At 35.1% G+C, this 21,784-nt stretch overlaps 1 long non-coding RNA gene across 1 annotated transcript in view; it reads left to right on the top strand.

Annotated features, from left to right (window-relative positions):
* Positions 1 to 15,154, top strand: part of LOC119871778 — a 237,059-nt gene extending 221,905 nt beyond the window's left edge. The window contains exons 3-4 of the long non-coding RNA XR_005359049.1: positions 13,812 to 13,907; positions 14,874 to 15,154. This is a non-coding gene — a long non-coding RNA (uncharacterized LOC119871778). The remainder of the gene's footprint in view (positions 1 to 13,811; positions 13,908 to 14,873) is intronic.
* Positions 15,155 to 21,784: the final 6,630 nt, after the last annotated feature.

Below are 21,784 nucleotides of genomic sequence, written 5' to 3'. Positions count from 1 at the left end.
CTGGCTTTGTTTTTCTCAGATATGAGATATTAGAGGATATACGATCACTATCTTAGCACATCTGAAGGAAGGTCATGTAAGAAAGGGAACAGACTTGGTTTGGGTTGCTCCAGAAAGATGAATGAGTACAGAGTTTTTCAAAGAACTTGAATATCTCAGTGAAGGTATTTAGAAGCTTTCTGTCTGAATTACCTCTATCTGTGATATATTCTGTATACGATTTTCTTTTAAAAAGTGCCTATTGATTGAAAACAAAAAGTGTTCAAACCAGTAGACTTGATCAAATAAATAAGTGTAGGAATGGCAAAACCAGATGTCTATTCCAAAAATAAACTAGGCTATATCTTTCAAAATGAGAGTGCCCATATTCCAGGGAATACAGGTACTGTGCTAGTGGGTACTGGAAGTCATAGGATAAATATAGTGCAATAGTCATATGTATTTTAAATTGAAAGCTTGAAAAGAATTTATGGGAAATTAGCAAGTAGCCAGTAGCTAATAAGGGTGATCCCACTATATTCTCATGGATACCGGGTACAAAAGTTTGTATTTCCATAGTTAAGGGCAGACTGAAGAGCAAGGCTGCCTGAATTCAAATTCTGGCTGTGTTACTTGCTAGTTATATAACCTGAGGCAATTCAACCTCTCTGCTCCTTAGTTTCCTCATCTTTGAAATGGAGTAATAGTAATACCTACTTTATGGAGTGATTGTAAAGATGAAATGAGATGATTTAGGTACTTAGAGTAGTGCTTGACATACAGTAAGTACCACTTAAGAGCTGATTAAATAAATAAAAGTTTGAGAAACATGAAGGCCCCTACCCAGGAAGGTAAATAATAAGCACTTCGTCTTCATGATCATGTACAGAAGTTGGAAGTCATACATGTTGAAGAGATTGCTCATGGGGCGGTTGTCCATAACCTACTCTCCCATAAAGAATTCTAAAAAATTAAGACTAAAGCCAAGGTCACCTACTTGCTGGATAGTTTTTGATGGTCTAGACCAGGGGTCAGCACACCTTTTTGGCAAAGGGCAAGACGTTAAATTTTTTTTAAGATTTCATTTATTTATTTGAAAGAGAGAGAGAGAGCATGAGTGGGGAGAGGGATAGAGAGACAAGCAAACTCCCTGATAAGTGTGGAGCCCAGGCTGGATCCCAGGACCCTGAGATTATAAACTCAGTCAAAATCAAGAGTTGGAAACTTAACCACCGAGGTGCCCCAAAATGGCAACTATTTTAGAATGTGTGGGTCATAGGATCTTTGTCACAGCAATTCAACTTTGCCATTGCAGCATGAATGCATCCATGGGCCATATATGCATGAATTTAATGAATGTCAGACAGATTTGACATATGATACATATCCTGGTCTAGATCATGCTGGGCCTGGGCAAGTGGGCTGGAGATAGACTGGGTTTTGATGGTCACTATAATCCCACCTCTCTTCCTTGGGTGAACTCTTTCTGACTTTGAACAGGTCCTCTGTGTCTGACTGGAACACTCAGAACCATCCACAGATGCATATTAGGAATAGCAGTACACAAGTCATTCATTCTCATCTCTCTGTGTTCCATTATTGCATTGCAAAGTCTTTGGAAAGAGAGCCGAGGCTTTTATTTTCCTTCAAACCAGCTCCAAAACCCAGAACAATGCTGTCCATTCTGTGGATGGTCAGTGAGCCCTTGCTGACTATCTTTATTTCTTCACCTGCAATAAGATCTCCCCAGGCCCATATGGAAACCTAAAGGTTCATGAGGGACCAATTTCGTGAGACTCTTCCAGGGGAAGTTTAGTCCCTATGGGAGATGATTACACACCGATGGAATTTTTGCACACTGGATGGAAAAATGATCTTTGCCTTTTGGCTGTGTCATAGTAATAAGTGGGAGACTGATTATTTCTAAGAGTGCAGCTCTTCCCGGCACTGATAAGAATGGAATGCAGGCTACCATGGAGATTCAGGTCACTAATTAGTCCCAGAAGCTTCTATGCCTTGAATCACTGTTATATTAATTATGCATCAAATTAGAATGTTTGCAAAGGCTCGGTGCCAACTGTGCTGCAGAACCGGGTGACGGCATGGAGGGATCAAGGAGTGTCCCTCCCAGTGCACTGCGGAGACTAGAGGGTGAAACCCAAGGCCTGGGTGTGCAATGACCCCGCCTGATCTCTGACCCAGCGGTTTGCAGCCTCCTGCCAGAGAGCTTATTATTGGTACAGAGTCGACAAAAGGAGAGGAAGAGACGGATGGCTGCCCCTCAGCTGGACCCTCTGATTTCTGTTTCAGTCATGTTCGTTTTTGAAAAGACAGAAAACAATCAACTGAACATTTTATTTCCACATTAAAAAAAAAAAAGATATTTCCAGGTGTTTATTAACATGGAGATAACATGTCTGGACTGCTGTCTGACTTGCAGATTTTTTTTTAAAACTGAAGTATAATTGACATATGACATAATATTAATTTCAGGTGTACAACATAATGATTTGATATTTGCTGTGAAATATGTATATGCTGTGAAATCATTGCAATCAGTCTAGTTACCATACGTATCATCTCCATACAGTTAGAAAAGTTTTTTTCTTGTGACGAGAACTTTTAAGAATTACTCTTAGCAACTTTCAAATATGCAATGCAACATTATTGACAATAGTCACTATGCTGGTCATTACATTCCCGTGAGTTATTTATTTTATAACGGGAAGTTTGTACCCCTTCACCCATTTTGCCCACTCCCCGATTCCCTTTCCCTCAGGCAACCACTAATCTATTCTCTGTATCTATGAGTTTTCTTTGTTTGTCATGTTTTTCAGATTCCACATATTAGTACGATCACACAATATTTGTCTTTGTCTGACTGACCTCACTTAGCATAATATTCTCAAGGCCCATCCAATTGCGTTTCGGGCTTTTGGCTAAAATCGAGTGTAGTAGTATCTTAAGGTCCATCCATGTTGTTATAAATGACAAGATTTAATTTTTTTATGGCTGAGTGGTATTCCGTTGTATATATGTAAACTACATCTTCTTCACCCATTCATCCATCAATAAATAGGTTATTTCCATACCTTGACCGTTAAAAATGACGCTGTGATAAACATAGGGGTGCATATATCTTTTTGAATTAGTCTTTTTATTTTCTTCAGCTAAATACCCAGAAGTGGAATTGGTGGATCATGTGGTACTTCCATTTTTAATTTTTTGAGAAACCTCCATAGTGTTTTCCGTAGTGGCTGTACCAGTTTATATTCCCATCAACCAACTCTTCATAGGGTTCCCTTTTTCTTCATGCTTATCAAATTTGTTATTTCTTATCTTTTTGATACAAGGCATTTTGACTGGTTGAGATGATATCTCATCATATTTTTGATTTGCATTTCCCAGATGATTAGAGAGGCTGAGCATCTTTTCATGTACCTTTGGCCATCTGTATATCTTTCTTGGAAAAAATATTTATTCAGCTTCTCCACCCATTTTTAAATTGGACTGTTTGTTTGTTATTGAGTTGCATGAATTCTTTATATATTTTAGATATTAATGCCTTATCAGATATATGATTTGTGAATATTTTCTCACATTCAGTAGGCTGACTTCATTTTGTTGATGGTTTCCTTTGCTGTGCAAAAGCTTTTTAGTTTGACCTAATCACACCTTTTATTTTTGATTTTGTTGATTTCCAAAAGAAAATTGGAATCCTTTCGAAAAGTCATCTGTCAAAAAAAAAAAAAAAAGTCATCTGTCAAGACCAATGTCAAGGAGCTCACTCCCTATGTTTTCTTATAAGGTTTTTATGGTTTCAGGTCTTATATTCAAGTCCTCGATCCATTTTGAGTTAACTTTTGTGTAGTGGGTAACACAATAATTTACTTTCCTTCTTTTACTTGTGGCTGTCTAATTTTCTAAGCATCATTTATTGAAAAGACTGTTTCTCCACAATATAATCTTGCTTCCCTTGTTGTAAATTAATGACCATATATATACATGGGGCTATTTCTGGGCTCTCTAGCCTGTTCCATTGATTTATAGGTCTGTTTTTATGCCAATATCATACTGTTTTGATTATCCAGCTTTATAATATAATTTGAATTCAGGGAGTATGATGCCTTCAGCTTTGTGCTTCTTTTTCTTTTCTTTTCTTTTTTTTTAAAAGATTATATTTATTTATTCATGAGAATACACAGAGAGAGAGAGAGAGAGAGAGAGAGAGGCAGAGACACAGGCAGAGGGAGAAGCTGGCTCCTTGCAGGGAGCCCGACATGGGACTTGATCCGGGTCTCCAGGTTCACACCCTGGGCTGAAGGCAGCGCCAAACCGCTGAGCCACCTGGGCTGCCCTGTGCTTCTTTTTCAAGATTGCTTTGGCTACTCAGGATCTTTTGTGCTTCTGTACAAATTTTAGGATTATTTGTTCTATTTGAGAAATGCCATTGCATTTTTTAAATAAGGATTGCACTCAATTTATAGATTACTTTGGGTAATACAGATATTTCAACAATATTTATTCTTTTAATTCATGTATTTGAAATGTCTTTCCATTTATTTGTATCTTCTTCAATTTCTTTCATCAATGTTTTATAGTTTTCAGTGCCCAGTTCTTTACCTTCCCTGGTTAGGTTTATTCCTAGGTATTTCATTATTTTTGATGCAATAGTAAATGGGAATATTTTTACTTTCTGGCAGTTAATTGTTAGTGTATAGAAACACAACAGATTTTCACATTGATTTTGTACTCTGCAATTTTACTGAATTTTGTACGCTGCAATTTTACTGAATTTGTTTATTAGTTCTAACAATTTCTGATGGATTCTTTAGGGTTTTCTATATATAAAATCCTGTCATCTGCCAATAGTAACAAAGATTACTTCCTTTCAAATTTAGATGCATTTTCTTTCTTTATCTTGTCTAATTACTCTGGCTAATGCTTCCAACACAGCATTAAATAAAACTGGTGAGAGTGAACATCCTTGTTTTGTTCTGATCTCAGAGGAAAAGCTTTTAGCTTTTCACTGTGGAATATGATGTTAGCTATGGGCTTATTATATATGGTCTTTATAATATGTTGAGGCACATTTCATCTATATTTGTGTTGTTGAGTGTTTTTATCATATATGAATGCTGAATTTTTGTCAGATGCATCATTTGAGCTGATCACGTGATTTTTATCTTTAATTTTGTTAATGTGGTATATTATATTTATTGATATGCTGATACTGATCAATCCTTGCATCCCTGAAATAAATCTCACCTGATAACAGTGTGCAATCCTTTTAAAATATTGGGCTTTTAAAAAGATTTTATTTATTTATTCACAAGAGACACACAGAGAGAGGCAGAGACACAGGCAGAGGGAGAAGCAGGCTCCTCGCAGGGAGTCCGATGTGGGACTCGATCCTGGAACCTTGGGGTCATGCCCTGAGCTGAAGGCAGACACTCAACCACTGAGCCACCCAGGCATCCCCCTCTTAATATATTGTTGAATTTGGTTTGCTAAAATTTTGTTGAAGAATTTTATATCTATGTCATCAGGGATATTAGCCTGTAATTTTCTTATCCTGTGGTATCTTTGTCTGGTTTGGTATCAGGATAACACTGGACTTGTAAAACGAGTTTGGAAGCAAACCCTCTTTAATTTTTTGGGACAGTTTGAAAAAATAGATATTAAGTCTTTGAATGTTTGGTAGAATTCACCAATGAATATGTCTGGTCCTGAACTATTATTTGTTGGGAGGTTTTTAATTACTGATTCAATGTCCTTACTAATAATCAGTCTATTCATATTTTCTATTCCTCTGTGATTCAGTCTTGGAAGGTAGTATGTTTCTAGGAATTTATCCATTTCTTCTAGGTTGTCCAATTTGTTGGCATGTAATTATTCATAGTAGTTTCTTATGATTCTTCATATTTCTTTGGTATCAGTTATAACTTCTCCTCTCTCTTTTGTAATTTTGTTCATTTGAGCCCTCTAGTTAAAGGCTTGTCAATTTTTTTTATCTTTTCAAAGATCCAGCTCTTAGTTTCATTGATTTTTCTATTATTGATTTAGCCTCTATTTCATTCATTTCTGCTCTGATCTATAATATTTCCTTCCTTATACTAATTTTGTGTTTTGTTTGTTTTCTTCTAGTTCCTTTAGGTATAGAGTTGAATTATTTGAGATTCTTCTAATTTCTTGAGGTAGGCAGTATTGCTATAAACTTCCCTCTTAGAACTACTTTTGCTGCATCCCATAGATTTTAGTGTGATTTACTTCCATTTTTGTTTGTCTCCAGGTATTTTTTGGTTTCTTCTTTGATTTCTTTGTTGACCCATTTAGTTGTTCAGTAGCATGTTGTTTAATTTCCACATATTTGTGACTTTTTCAGTTTTATTCTTGTAATTCGTTTCTAGTTTTATACCATTATAGTCAAAATAGATGCTTGATCTTATTTCAGTCTTCTTGAATTTATTGAAACTTGCTTGTAGCCTAACATGTTATATATCCTGGAGAATGTTTCATACACACTTAACAAGAATGCCTTTTCCACTGCATTTGGATAAAATGTTTGGTCTGTATCTATTAAGTCAACCTGTTTTAATGTGCCACATAAGGCCAATGTTTCCTTTTTGTTTTGTTTTTTTGTGTGTGTGGATGATCTATCCATTGATATGTGTATTAAAATCCTCCCTATTATTGTACTGCTCTCAATTTATCCCACTAGGTTTAATATTTGCCCTATATATTTGAGTGTTCCTACATTGGGCATATAAATATTTGCAAATATTATAGAGTAGTCCCCTCTTATCTGTGGAAAATATATTCCAAGACCCCCAAAGAGTGCCTAAACTGTGGATAGAACCAAGCCCTATATATACTTTTTTTTCCTATACATACTTAACAATAATACAGTTTGATTCATAAATTAGGCACAGTAAGAGATTAACAACAATAGCTAATACTAAACAAGACAATTATAACAATATACTGTAATAAAAGTTATGTGAATGTGGTTTCTCTCTCAAAATACCTTATTGTACTGTACCCTCACCCTTATGATGTGATGATAACATACCTGTATGATAGATGAAGTGAGGTGACTGACATGGGCATTGTGATGTAGCATTAGGTTACTATTGATGACAGAAGGCAGATCATCTGCTTCTAGACTGTGATTGACCATGGGTAACTGAAACCACAGAAATCAAAACCATGGATAAACATGGTCTACTGTATCTTCTTAAATCGATCCTGTTATCAGTATATAGTGAACTTTTTTGTCTTTTATTATAGTCTTTATTTAAAATCTATTTTATAAAAAAATAATAAAATCTATTTTATCTAATAGAAGTATAGCTACCCCAGTTTTCTTTTGGTTTCCATTTGCATGAAATATCTTTTTAAATTTTATTTTATTTTATTTTTTTTAAATGTTTATTTATTTATGATAGTCACAGAGAGAGAAAGAGAAAGAGGCAGAGACACAGGCAGAGGGAGAAGCAGGCCCCATGCACCGGAAGCCCGATGTGGGATTCGATCCCGGGTCTCCAGGATTGTGCCCTGGGCCAAAGGCAGGCGCCAAACCGCTGCGCCACCCAGGGATCCCTCTTTTTTAATTTTAAAAATACTTTCTTTTTGCTACTCTGTTTGGGTGAGCTCCATTTCTTCATCTTCCTGATCACTAATCCTTTCTTCTACCTCATCTAATCCACTGTGAAACACTAGTGTATTTTTCAGTTCAGTCCAGTTATTGTATTCTTCAGCTCTGACTCCTGTTTGGCTGCCTGTGCCAGCCAATTTTAGGGAGGCAGTAGGAGAGCACAGGGCCAGGATGCACCCACTGGTTTCAGTGGGGGAGTGACAGAGAATGGGGTGGGAGGGGCACTCACTGGGTTTAGTGGGGCAGTGAGAGAGCTCTGTGACTGTGTGCACTTTCTAGCACTGGCTAGGGAGCCAAAATTGGTTCCCACCAATGCCTCCATCTCTGGAGAGTCCCAACAGGCTCCTGCGTCTCTGGCAGATAGTTTAAGATTAGCAAATGAATCTCTTTCACACATGGTCTAGGCACTTTTAAGACTGCTCCTTTTGTACTGAACCTGGGGTGAGCAAGTCTGTGTGTGAGCATAGAGTAAGAAAAGTCTCATTCACTATAGCACTTTGAATCTCCTGGTCATCAGCCTTGCTGGTTTTCAAACCTGGATGTTTCAGGAGCTTATCTCTTTGGTGCAGGTCTCGAGGTTTGACATGCCTGACATGGAGCTCAAACCTCCCTCTCCTCAGAGAAGAGCTCCATGTTTGTGAGTTTCCTTCTGACTGTGGGTTGCCCTGCCAGGGGTGGTATTTTTGGTGAGAAAACATCTCTGCCTCTTTTACCAGGATCCCTTTTACCCTTTGTTATGGATGAGCTGTTTAGTTAGTTTTCAGGTTATTTTCAGAGGGAATTGGTTCAGAAGTAGCTATAGATTTGGTGTGAGGATGTGAGTTCAGTATCTTCCTTATGCTGCCATCTTGAACTGCCCCCTGATTTTCAGTTTTATCTCAAATTTTTAAAGTCAGGTAGACATAGCTGTTGCTTGGGTTCAATTATTTTTTTCTCCTGCTCCTCTTCTCCCATCATGTCCTTTCCTCTTATGTTCTTGTTGAACATAAAACCAAAGTATACTAGGTGCTTGGTTGTAAAATAAACAGACGATATATAGCAGCCTTTGTGACTGTCGGGTTATAATTCCATCAAGGGCCTGGGTTGAAGTCATAAACCACAAGAAGTGAAGCGTGACCCACAAATAGCCTTCAAGATGGAATTAAGCCCCATAATTCAAAATAGACCTTTGAAAAAATAATTCTTAAACCTAGCTTTAATTTAGGGAAGAGCTCAGGCTATATGACATCTTCTGACAGTTTATCAGTAAACAAATAATTCCTCTATGTTAATCTGTGACATTTATTAATGTTACATGAACACTGTACCTGTTCCCCAAGAGGTTACTGTTGCAACCAGGCGACAGTGCCCCAAACAGAACCAAAGAAAGGGAAATTGGAGTCCAACAGTAAGAAAGTTCACCACAGATGAACATAAATAAGCATCAGGTGAGGAGATGCATTATCTTGGGACTGATAAGAAGAAATGCTGACTGCTGACAACAGGGGAGCAATAGTCTCTTGCTTTTGCTTTTCACAACTTTTGTCCCCCCTCTTTTCACTTATTGTGATATCATGTAATGGCTGACTTTGAGTTTTGTGGGAAGTAATAGATTGAAATAAATTCCATCCGCGCTCTGTATCTTACCACTTCTCTAAATGTGTTTGCTGTTTTCTAAACCAATTCTGCTTGATGTCATAATTCATGAAAGCAAGTTGATCTCATACAACCCAAGTGTTATTAGAGGCTTTTTTCACCATGGTGCTTGTGTGATGGAAACTAATATTCACACATTACAGAAAAAATAAACTAAATCCACCAATTCTGCAGGATGTGGATGTTTAAATGGCAGCTTCTGATGATCATAAATTAAATCATCAAAATTCCCTAAGGATCCACTGTAGCCTTGGTATTAAATGAAACAGCATATGTGCAAGGGCTGGCAGATGGTAGGGGCTTAATATATGGTCATTCATTGACACAATTTGTACCATAAAAATTCAAAAAATTTTCTGAATATATTCTTGTGTATGGTAGTATGCTTTCTTCAACAAGGCTATGATTTATAACAAAAATCTATAGCTATGATAAAAGAAAAGCAGCAGAAAACAATAATATAAGATAAACTATTAGACCAAAATAGACAAAGGGTCATATAATTTGTTATTAGATTTACTGATAATTTTCATATTTATTTACCCTTTCTTTTGTAATTTAAGTACAAAATTCAGTGATTTGAGACCTTTCTTTTTCAAATATATGGATTTAAAGTTATAAATTTACTCTAAGTACTGCTTTGGCTACATTGCAGACATTTTTATAGGTTATTATTTTTTTTGCCTATGTTTATATGTTTTTGTTTTGATTAAAAATATTTTCTAATTTTCTTAGTGATTAGGTTTAAATTCATATGTTGTTTTCTAAATGTTTGGGAATTTTCCAGAAGTTGCTCTGGTATTGATTTCTACTTTAATTCTGTTATGATTAGAAAATATACTTTGTATGATTTAAATCACCTTAAATATACTGAGACCCAGAACACAGTCTTCTTTGCGAATACTGTGTGTGCATTTGAAAAGAATTTCTATCCTGCTGCTGCTGGATGACGTCTTTTATAACTGTCAGTTACGTCAAAGCTGGTTAATAATTTTGTTCACATGTTTATTTTCTATTTGTACATCAATTACTAAGAAAAAAGATTTTAAACCTTCTAATATTGCTGTGAATGATCTGTCCTTCTGTTTTCTAGTTGTCTAATTGTTTTTGTTTCATTTATCTTAAAGTTGTTAGGTATATGTGTATGTACATTTAGGATTGTGTTAGGTATATGTGTATGTACATTTAGGATTGTGCCCTTGTGATAAATTGACCCCTTTACTATTATGTAATGTCTTTCTTTATCCTAGATAATAGTCCTTGTTCTAAAGTGTACAAAGTCTGATATTAGTTATAGCCACTACAGATTTCTTTGATTATTTTTGCATGATATTCTTTTTCCATCTTCTTAGCTCTAATTTTTCTACATCTTTATACAAAGAGAGTTTCTTATAGGCAGAATGTAGGTATGTGTTGCTTTTTTAAAAAGATTTTATTTATTTATTCATGAGAGACACACACAGAGAGAGGCAGAGACATTGGCAGAGGGAGAAGCAGGCTCCCTGTGGGGAGCCTGATGTGGGACTCGATCCAGGGACCCTGGGATCACACCCTGAGCCGAAGGCAAACACACAACTGCTGAGCCACCCAGGCTACCCTACGTGTTGCTTTTTAAAAATCCAATCTGACAAGCTCTGATTTTTAATGAGAGTGTAAAAAGTTCTCCTTAATATTTCTTGTGGTATAGGTCTGTTAATGGATCCCTGTGCTTTTATTCTCTATTTTTAATTTACTCTCTCTTTTGCCTTCACTTCTGAAAGAGAATTTTCTTGGGAATACAATTCTATGATAATAGGTTCCTTCTTTCAGTAGTTTAAAATGTTGCTCCATTTTCTTTTGGTTTGCACACTTTACCATAAGAAGTCTGCTGTCATGCCTGACTTTATTACTCTATACATAACATACCATTTTATCTCTTGTGCTTTAATTTTTTTAGTTTTGTGTTTTAGCAATTTTGTTATGATGTGCTTTAACATGATTTTCTTTATACTTATTCTCTCTATATACAATAGAAATTTATAAAGAGCAAAACTAAGATTCTTGTTTTATCCTTCCTCAGTTGTCTCTTAATTATTATCTCTTCTTCAGGATCTCATCATTAATGTAACCAATTAAACCATTTTCTATATCTCCTTCAAAAACTTTATGAATTCATAGATACAGCATCATGGTTTAGGTCATAAGCTCTAGAAACCAGCCTGCTTGGGACAGAGTTATGGCTCAAGTATTTACTGAATTTGTTTTGCCTAGCCTTGAACATCTTGTATGTGCATTTTAAAAAGAGTAAGCATCCCTATGTGTCTGACCTCTTTCCCCCAATGTCATATTTTTAAGGTTCATTGATGTTATTATTTTTATCAACAGTTTATTCTTTTGTATTATATTCAATTTTATTTACCATTCTATAATACCACATTTTGTTGGTCCATTCTCCAGTTCATAGATAGTTGGGTTATATCCATTTGGGCTATCATGATAAAAGCTGCTAAGAATATTTTTGTGCAAATTTTTGGTAAACATATCTTTTCATTTTTCTTGGGTAAATATTTAGGAGTGAATTTGCTGGGTCATAGGACATGTTTAAGTCTATATAAAAAAAGATTGCCTAAGTATTTTTGAAATTGGTTGTACCATTTGCTTTCATCAGAGTATGAGAGTCCCAGTTCCTCCACATCCTCAGCAGCTGGTATGAATCAGTATTTTAAATTTTAGACATATGAATGGGTATGTAGTAATATATTTAGTGGTTTTCTATTTATTTCCTTTTCCTTTTTTTACAAAAAGATTTTATTTATTTATTCATGAGACATACAGAGAGAGACAGAGACATAGGGAGAAGCAGCTCCATGCAGGAAGCCTAATGCAGGACTCTATCCCAGGACTCCAGGATCATGCCCTGAGCCAAAGGCAGATGCTCAACCGCTGAGCCACTCAGATGTCCCTTCTGTTTATTTTCCTGATGACTAATTCTGTTAGTCTTTTCTTATGCTTATTGGCCATTTTTATATCTTTTCTCTGTGTGAAATAACTGCTCAAGTTCTCTCCATTGTTCTGTTATCTATTGCAGTATAAGAAAAATAACCCTATAACTTAGTGGCTTGAACAACAGATTTTAAGTTCTGTTTAAAAATCTTCAATTTGAACCAAACTCAGTTTGAATACCTAATTTTTGCTCCATGTGGCATCAGTTGGGGCAGCTTGACTGGGGCTGTATTATTCACTTGAAGATGCATCAGCTACAAGCTTAGCAAATTGGAGTTATCAGCTGAGGCTATCAGCCTGGGGCCTTGGTTCCTTTTCATGTGAATTTGTCCCTATGGTTGAGTGACTGGGTTCTCGAAGCAAGTGTCCAAAAGAAGAAAAGTGAAAGAGAGGAGAAGAAGCGTTTTAACTTGGAAATTGGATTATCATCACTCCTTTGTATGCTATTGGTCAAAACAGCACAGAGCTCACCCAAACGGAAGGGAGACTCTGCCTCTTGATGAGGATGGGATCATATTTAATCTGCCATAGTCCAGGGATTATATCTCTTCATCTCATATTAAAAGTATACTCAGGGGATCCCTGGGTGGCGCTGCGGTTTAGCGCCTGCCTTTGGCCCAGGGCCCGATCCTGGAGTCCCAGAATCGAATCCCACGTCCGGCTCCCGGTGCATGGATCCTGCTTCTCCCTCTGCCTGTGTCTCTGCCTCTCTCTCTCTCTGTGTGACTATCATAAATAAATAAAAAAATTAAAAAAAAATAAAATATAAAATGTTAAAAAAAATTTTTTTTAAAATAAATAAATAAAAGTATACTCAGTTCCCCGCCCACCTACTCCTAAGTCTTTCAAAAGTTTCATTTCTTGCTCTCTACCCTCCCATCTTTCCAGAAAATGAAGCTCTTAAATGAAAGTTAAGTGTGAATCTCACCTAATGAGTTTCTCTTACTTTCAAGGTAATATCAGGTCCATTTCTCTGCTTCAATTGTTCTCTACAGCCTGCAAACAACTGGTTTTTATAAATTGTTTACAGTTTATCATTGCTTTTGGCAAGGAGATAAGTCCAGTATAATCTGTTCCACCATTGTTGGAACTAGAACACCCCCCACACACACATATTTATATAATATATAAAATATATTCTTAAAATATTTAAAATGGTGAAAAATAAAGGTAACCTTAAACAGTGGTATATAAAATAGAAGCAGCAAATAAAAACAAAAACAAGAATTTACATAGGAAATTACATATGGCCAAGAATAATTTATTATTTAAATTATTATTTATAATTTATTATTTATCTTGATTTGATAGCTGCATAATTTAAGCAACCTGCTATATATGTTCAGACTCAGATTTTTATCTGACTGACAAAAGGTTACATGAGACAATGTAAGGAATCTTTGAAGTCTACAATTCTAATAACCTTATAATTTAATGTAGTAGTTGATTTCTATTTGGTGAATGTAAACAAAGCTTAAGGATTTACAATTTAAATGGTCAATGTGAGGCTGGAATGTATAAAAACGTATTCTCTCAAACTTTAAAATTATATTTCCAGATGGAGCTTACAGTACCTGAATGTGGATTAAGAAATACTCTCAGACTAGACCATGGATCAACTTCTCAGGCATCAATTTCACCTATGAAATTTTGGGTAAAATCATATTTATTTTATTTTTAAATAAACTGATAAATTATGTCATAGAATGCAAATATCACATGAATATTTCTAGTTAGAAATTAAAATTAAAAATATTCTAGTTGGTGATAAACAAAACAGCAACTGTGTCAGATGCTGGGGGATGAAGACTTTCTCCCCTCCAGTACTCTGGCACAGAAGTCTGAGAAGTTCTGCAAATTCACTGGGCATGGGGTGAGGAGTTAAAAATCCTATTCTTTCTTTAAGATCTACCGTCACTATTGGATCTATGCCATAAATATGCTGTATTTACCCAGACATCTCCTCTATTTATTTGGTTTTAGTCACAGAATGAGCAGTTTTTACCCTCTATGAGGTGCTACACTTAAAACTCTTCATCTGCTACTCAGTATATTTTTTTGTTGATAGAGTTTGCATGAAATATGTGTTTCTTTGACCCTCCACTGAGGTAAAACATAGTCGACAGCTTGCCTTGCCTTTCCAGCTGCAAGCAGAACTGAGATTACCAAACCATTCCTCCCAGTTGACTTCTGAAGGGTGCACTAGGAATAGTTTTTTGTTGTGACTTAGGGGTTCCAAGTGTTCTCCCTTCCACCGTGGGCCATCATAATGCCTAAAGCACCATCCCTCTGAGGACAGTAGTGATCTTGATGTGCCAATGGAAGATGAAAGGGAAATCCCCTCAGCTATTTATCACTCATAAACGTCTTAATTCAAACTAGTTGGCCATAATTTTAAAACTTGTCCTTAAATTCTTTAATACTCTTACCGTCAAACAGTGGAATTTAATTCTCCTTTCCTTGAATATAGGGCAGCCTTAGTGACTCACTTTAAATGAGCACAATTAGGCAGAACTGACACTGTGTGGCTTTTCAAACAAGGGTAGGGAAGGCAACATAGCTTTTGCCTAAAACTCATTCTCTCTCTCTCTCTCTCTGTATGCATATTTGGAATCCTGAGCCAACATGTAAGAAATTCAGCTACTCTGAAGCTACCATGCTGGAAAGGCCATGTGGAGAAAAAACATGGACATAAAGATGCTTGGGCTCTAGCTGTTTCAGCCTTCAGCTGTCTGAGACTTCCTAGTCTAGGCACCAGGCATGTGAATGAAGATCCTTCAGAGAATTCCAGCCTTTAAGCTGCCCAGCTGCTGCCAAGTGAGACAGAGATGAGCTGTCCCTGCTGAGCCCTAAAGCTGCAGATTCATGAGCAAAATAAATGTTGTTGTTTTAAGCCACTAAGTTTTGAGGTGGTTTTTTAGGTAGTAATAGATCAATAAATTCTTTCTTATTGCCTAGCAACACTCTGAGGAAGTGGTACATAATTAAAATTTTAATTGTAGAAAAAAGGAGTATAGCAGAGAGAGTCCAGAAATACAATGCACTAAAAGAGATTCAGAAATGTGAAACTTGAATTACTTTTGCAGATATTATTTGCAACAAATATGTGTGTTCATAGAAACTTGGAAGTTTTAAATTGGAAGAGATCTTAGGGATCATAAAACTCAATCCACTTTTTTCAAAAATGAAACTCAGAGTTCATGAATTTGGGCAGGATTGTAGAGACAGACTAGAGCCCAAGCTATCATACTTTCCACTGACCATAATATCTTCTTTCTGAAGATATGTCTAAGAAACATCACCAATTTAGCAAAAACACAAGGGCGAAATTAAACAAACAAAATACATGAAAAAATATTCAACATTTTTTGGTATCAGGGAAATACAAATCAAAACCACAATGAGCTACCAACTCACACCAGCCAGAATGGCTAAAATTAACAACTCAGGAAACGATAGATATTGGTGAGGATGCAGAGAAAGGGTAATCCTCTTAACCTGTTGGTGGGAATGAAAACTGGTGCAGCTACTCTGGAAAATAGTATGAAGATTCCTCAAAAAGCTTAAAGTAGAACTACTCTGTGGCCCAGTAATTGTACTATTATGTATTTATCCAAGGGATACAAACATAGTGATTCGAAAGGATACCTGCACCCCAATGTTTATAGCAGCAATGTCCACAATAGCCAAACTATGGAAAAAGCCCAGATGTCCATCCATCAACAGATGAATGGTTAAAGAAGATTACTCAGCCATCAAAAAGAATGAAGTCTTGCAATTTGCAATGATGTGGTTGGAACTAGAGGGTATTATGCTAAGTGAAATAAGTCAGTCAGGGAAAGACAAATACCGTATGATTTCACTCACATGTGGAATTTAAGAAAATAACGGATGAACATACGAGAAGGGAAGAAAAATAAAATAAGATAAAAACAGGGAGGGAGGCAAACTGTAAGAGACTTAACTATAGGGAGCAAACTGAGGCTTGCTGCAGGGGAGGTGGGGGGGATTGGGTAATTGGGTGATGGACATTAAGGAAGGCACTGGATTATATGCAACCATTGAATCACTAAATTCTACTCCTGAAACTAATAATATGTTAACTAAATTAAATTTAAATACAAAATTTTTTTTAAATGCAAAAGCAGCAGCAACAACAAAAATACGCCATAATGTAATCCTTGTTAAGTTTCTACCTGCCTGCCATTTCCTTGTGGAACCAGTACCCCTATAGCCTGGTTCTTCGTATTCAACAGACAGGGAAAACACTGGAGAATTTGCAATTCCAGTTCTTCAAGCAAGAAGAAGAATGAGTCTCTGACATCCTAATGTTATTTCAACACAAACATCAGTACATTTGTGAAGTGCTTACCAGGTGCAAGCATCTACACTGAGTACTTTATGCACCTAATAATTGAGATATAGTTTACATATACTAAAATGCAACCATATTAAAGGGGATAGTTCGATGATTATTGATAAATATATAGGCCTGATAACCACTACCATAATCAAGATATACAACATTTCCATTTTCTTCATCCCTCAAATTTCCTTTATGCTCCTTTGCAGATAATCCTCCTCTCCTCATGCCCAGGTACACTTGCTATCCATTCTGTCACTATAGGGCTTTTAAAAATTATTATTCTAAAAAAAAAAAAAAAAAAAAATTATTATTCTAGAATTTCATATAATTAGAATCCCATAGTATATAGTCTTTTATATCTGGCTTTTTTTGCTCTGCATTGTGTTTTTCAGCCTCCTTCATATAATTGTACAATGGTTTGTCAATAAGAGAATAAACAAATTGTGATATATATGTATATATACACAAACACACACTTCTTAATGAAAAGTCACAAATTTTTGGATTGTTATCAGTTTGAAATTAGTATGAATAAACATGTTATAAACATTGCTGTAGTAGTTTTTGTATGGACATAGCTTTTACTTCTTATGGGCATATACCTAAGAGTGGGTGACATGATAATAATATGTTTAACCATAAGATACTGCCAAACCATTTTCCAAAGTGGTCATGTCATATCATTTTAAATTCCTACTAGATATGTGTGAGAATTCCAGTTGCTTCACAGATTCGTACTCCAGCAGATATTCAGTAGTATCTCACTATGATATTTATATTTCTCTAGTGGTTTAAAATGTTGTAGAAATTTTCATGTCTCTATTTTTGGTAGAGGTTGTTTTCAAATTATGTGAAATTTATTTCAGTATACACAGGGCTTTAATTAATAGACTATTTTATAATACTGAAGAAATCACATGTCAAAGTGTGCAGCTGAAATTTGGCATACAATAATCATTTATGTTCATGATTTTCTTAGACGAAAGAAGTAAACAACAAATGGATAATACCTCTGAGTTCCAGACATCCCAGCACCATTGTATATTTTATGTGAATATAAAGATATAAGGAAAAGTGTCAGAAACAGACAAAGGAAACATAGGTCATGATACTTTCATAATCATCTTTAAGAGACTATTCCCGTCATTAGAGTAAAGCCATGAAAAAGCAAAATAAGCATAAAAAAATTTTTTTGGCAAAAAACTGTTAAAAATCTGTTGAGGAAAAGTAAACAGGGTGAATAGGGGAAAAAAAACAACAACACTGTTGATACATGTTGAAACAATTGATTTAAATATTTTATTCAGAGGCAGGACTCCATTATAGCAAAATGGGGAGCTCAACAAATCTTTTTCTGAAAAAAACAAGTATAAAATGGGAAAAAACAAAAAAACTGATCAAAAACAACTGTTTCAGCGCTCCGCAAATCAACCAGAGAAAAAAACAAGAAATTGAGAGTGTTTATTCATGAAAAACTGCTAGAAATTTGGATGAGAAAAGTGGAAGTCTGCAGACAATCCTCAGCCTTCTTGCTTGTAACTATTCCTCCTGCATACCCCCTCCAAAAACTTGGTCAGTAGAGTAGCCTTACCAGGGCATGATACCCTATGAAAACCAGAAAGCCAGAGGCTTCACTGTTAAGCTGACTCGATTTGGGCTGGAGAGTCAAACCCATTGTTGGCAGCATTAACAGTAAAAGTAGCATATGTGATAGGAAGTGAATGGGGAATTCCCATAGCTTTGTTAAACTGAGTTTGAGCCCCAGTTATGGCAAGTGAAAGACTAGCCAAAACCTTAATGAGGAGATGATGGAAATGAGAGAATCATAGACAGTCAGGTTAGATAAGCTCTCCTTACCTCTCTGGCTTAATGGGAAGCTATGCTCATGGTTACAGAACACCCAGGAAGGTCCAGAGTAAAGCAAAAGCTCAGGGAGACTTGAAAGCTGCCTGAACTTTAAATGCTTACCTCAACACACACACAGATCTATCAGTAGAGGGTGTTAGCCTTATAGGCTCAAAGTTCTTGAGCACAACCTCTTATGAATCATTGACTTGCTAGTAAGCCATGCAGACTCAGGGCACTTATAGGAAGCCAGGCAGAAAAATAAAATAATTTAAAAATAAAAAACAGCAGAGATATCAGGGGCTGTACATTTCATGGAGACAGATTCTGCAAATTAAGTCTAGGTAAATTTCTATAACCAATAGTTACCTTATGGGGAAAAAACCCAGAGGTGTTACAATATATGATATAAAATATTAGTTTTCAAAAAATATTGTGGGATATTCAAAGAAATAGGAAAATGTGACTTATACCCAAGAGAAAAAGATCCATAGAAGTTGACTCTGAGGAAACCCAAATGTTATGTTTACTCACAAGGACTCCGAAGTGGAGCTTATGACATACTTAAAAAGTTTAAGTATGATGATAATTATCCTCAAATAAGAATTCTCAGTATTGAAACAGAAAAGTAGAAAAGGAACCAATGAAAATTCTAGAATTTAAAAGCACAGTAGCTGAAATAAAAACTTAACTAAATGGGTAGATTTAAGAATCTTTATTCTAAAGAATAAAGAAGAAAAGAGATTGAAAAAATAAAAACAGAACCTCAGAAACCTATGAGACAAGATAAAATGTACTAATATGTAGTGAGAATCTAGAAGAGAGGCAGGAAAAATACTTGAAGAAATAATGAATGAAGATTTCACAAAATTAATATAAAACATAAATCTACACATCAATAAAGCTAAAAAAACCCTAAGTAAGATAACACAAAAATCTCCATCTACACAAATTGTAAAATTACTGAACACTAAGGACAAATAGAAAATCTTGAATGCAGCAAGAAATGAACAACCCATCCCAAACGAGGGAGCAATAATCCAATTAATGGCTAAATTCTTACCTGAAACAATGGAGACCAGAAGGCAGAGTGATGAAACAAAGCAGTCAATCACTAATTCTATCTCCAGTAAACTATTCTTTAAAAGTTAAAGTAACACAAAGATTCATGTAGTGTTCTTTTATATAAGCTTTATAAGAAATTCAGTCCAATCCAATTCACACTCTTACCATGTATTTTTGTTCTTCTTAAATAATAAGTGTGTTTGTCTTTATGTGTGTGTATATGTATAAGACAATGGATTTTCTTTTTTCACATGTAAAGCTTTATCTAGAAACATCTTTACACATTACGTTGAGGTAAAAAAAAAGATAATGTTCAAAGATTCTGTAAAGAATCGTGAGTGTAAAGAGATTCTGTAAAGAGATGTGTGTGTGTATGTATGTATTTATTTTTTTTAAAGATTTTATATATTTATTCACGAGAGACCCAGATGGAGACAGAGACACAGGCAGAGGCAGAGGGAGAAGCAGGCTCCATGCAAGGAGCCCGATGTGGGACTCGATCCCAGGTCTTCAGGATCACACCCTGGGCTGCAGGCGGCACTAAACTGCTGCACCACCGGGGCTGCCCTGTGTGTATGTATTTAAAGCATTTGATAAGATTTAAATTTTTTACAGACACTTTTGTTCATTAATATATATTTTTTCTGACTAATAGCAACCTACAAGAAAAAGAACATTTCCCAGATAAACAAAGACTGAGAGAACTTATTCTTAGCAAACCAGCCTTATAAGAAATAGGAAATGAAAGAAAACACTATGAGGCAAGTCCACGGGAAGAAATGAAGAGCACTGGGGGGGAAAAAAAAGAAGAAATAAAGAGCACTGGAAAAGGTAATGTGTACATAAGTATAAAAGAATGTATCAATATATATTTTCTTTTTTCTTCTCTACATTAAAAAAATCATCAGATTGTATAAAGTAATAATTGTAACACTATATTGTTGAGTTTATAACATTAATATAGATATAATATATGTAACAGTAATAGCACAAAAAAGAGGAGAGAAAATAGAGCTATATAGGAACAGAGGTTCTATATCTTGCTGAAATTTAGTATTACATTAACATGAGTTAAATTGATAAATTAAGATTTATATTTTAATCTCTAGAGCAAATGCTAAGAAAATAACTATAAATTCCCAATATCAACAGAGGAATTAAATGATATACTAAGAAGAATTAATCCAAAATACCACAGTAAAGGAAGAACAGAGTAACAAAAAAACATGGGCCATATTGACAATAAATAGCAAAATGACAGACATAATACAATCATATCATTAATGACATTAAGTAGTTCATTAAATAGACTATATACTTCAATGAAAACATTAAAATTATCAGATTCGATATAAAGAAAAATTCCACTATGTGTTAACTACAAGAGACACACTTCAAGTTTAACTATACAACCAGATTAAGAGTAAAAGAATAAGAAAGACATATTATACAAACAGGAAACCAAAGAGAGCTGAAGTGGCTATGCTTATTTAGTATCAAACAAAATAGACTTTTAGAAAATACATATTAGTAGAGATAAACAGGAAAATTTCATAATGATAAAAGGATTAATACACCAGGAAGACATAATGAATTTTAAATGTGTATGCACCTAACAATGGGACCCTAAAATACAAAAAGCAAAAAACTGAGAAAAATTGAAAGGAGATGTAGACTATTTAGTAATTATAGTTCAAAATTTCAAGTCCCTTGATTCTGATAGAGCAAATTTATGTAAAATTAGTAAAGATATAGAAGATTTGAAAAACACTGTTAACCAACATGACCTAACTGACATTTATAGAATACTTTATCCAGCAATAGCAAATATATTCTTTCAAGTGCATGTGAAACATTTTCTAGACTAGACCATATGATAGGCCTTAAAATAAATATCCATAACTATAAAAGGATTGAAGTTACTCAAAGTATGTTCTCCAACCACAATAAAATTAAATTAGAAAGCAACAACATAAATTTGAGAAATCCCCAGATATCTGAAAATTAAATAACACATTTTTAAGTAACCTAGATCAAAGAAGAAATCACAAGGGAAATTAAAAAATATTTTGAACTGAATGAAAGTGAAAAGACAACATATAAAAATTTATGTGATACAGCTAAAGAAGTGCTTAAAGAGAAAGTTACAGCTTTAAACATGTATATTAAAAATTGTATTCACTGTTTAGAAAAGCCATTGCTATAAATTAGAAACAGATTATAAATTAGAACAGATCCTAGACTTTATTGGTTCA

Source organism: Canis lupus, chromosome 5 (genome assembly GCF_011100685.1).
Source record: "Canis lupus familiaris isolate Mischka breed German Shepherd chromosome 5, alternate assembly UU_Cfam_GSD_1.0, whole genome shotgun sequence".
In the NCBI taxonomy this organism is placed as follows: domain Eukaryota; kingdom Metazoa; phylum Chordata; class Mammalia; order Carnivora; family Canidae; genus Canis; species Canis lupus.
Note: the sequence above shows the minus strand (reverse complement) of the source record. Positions and strands in the feature narration are given on the sequence as shown.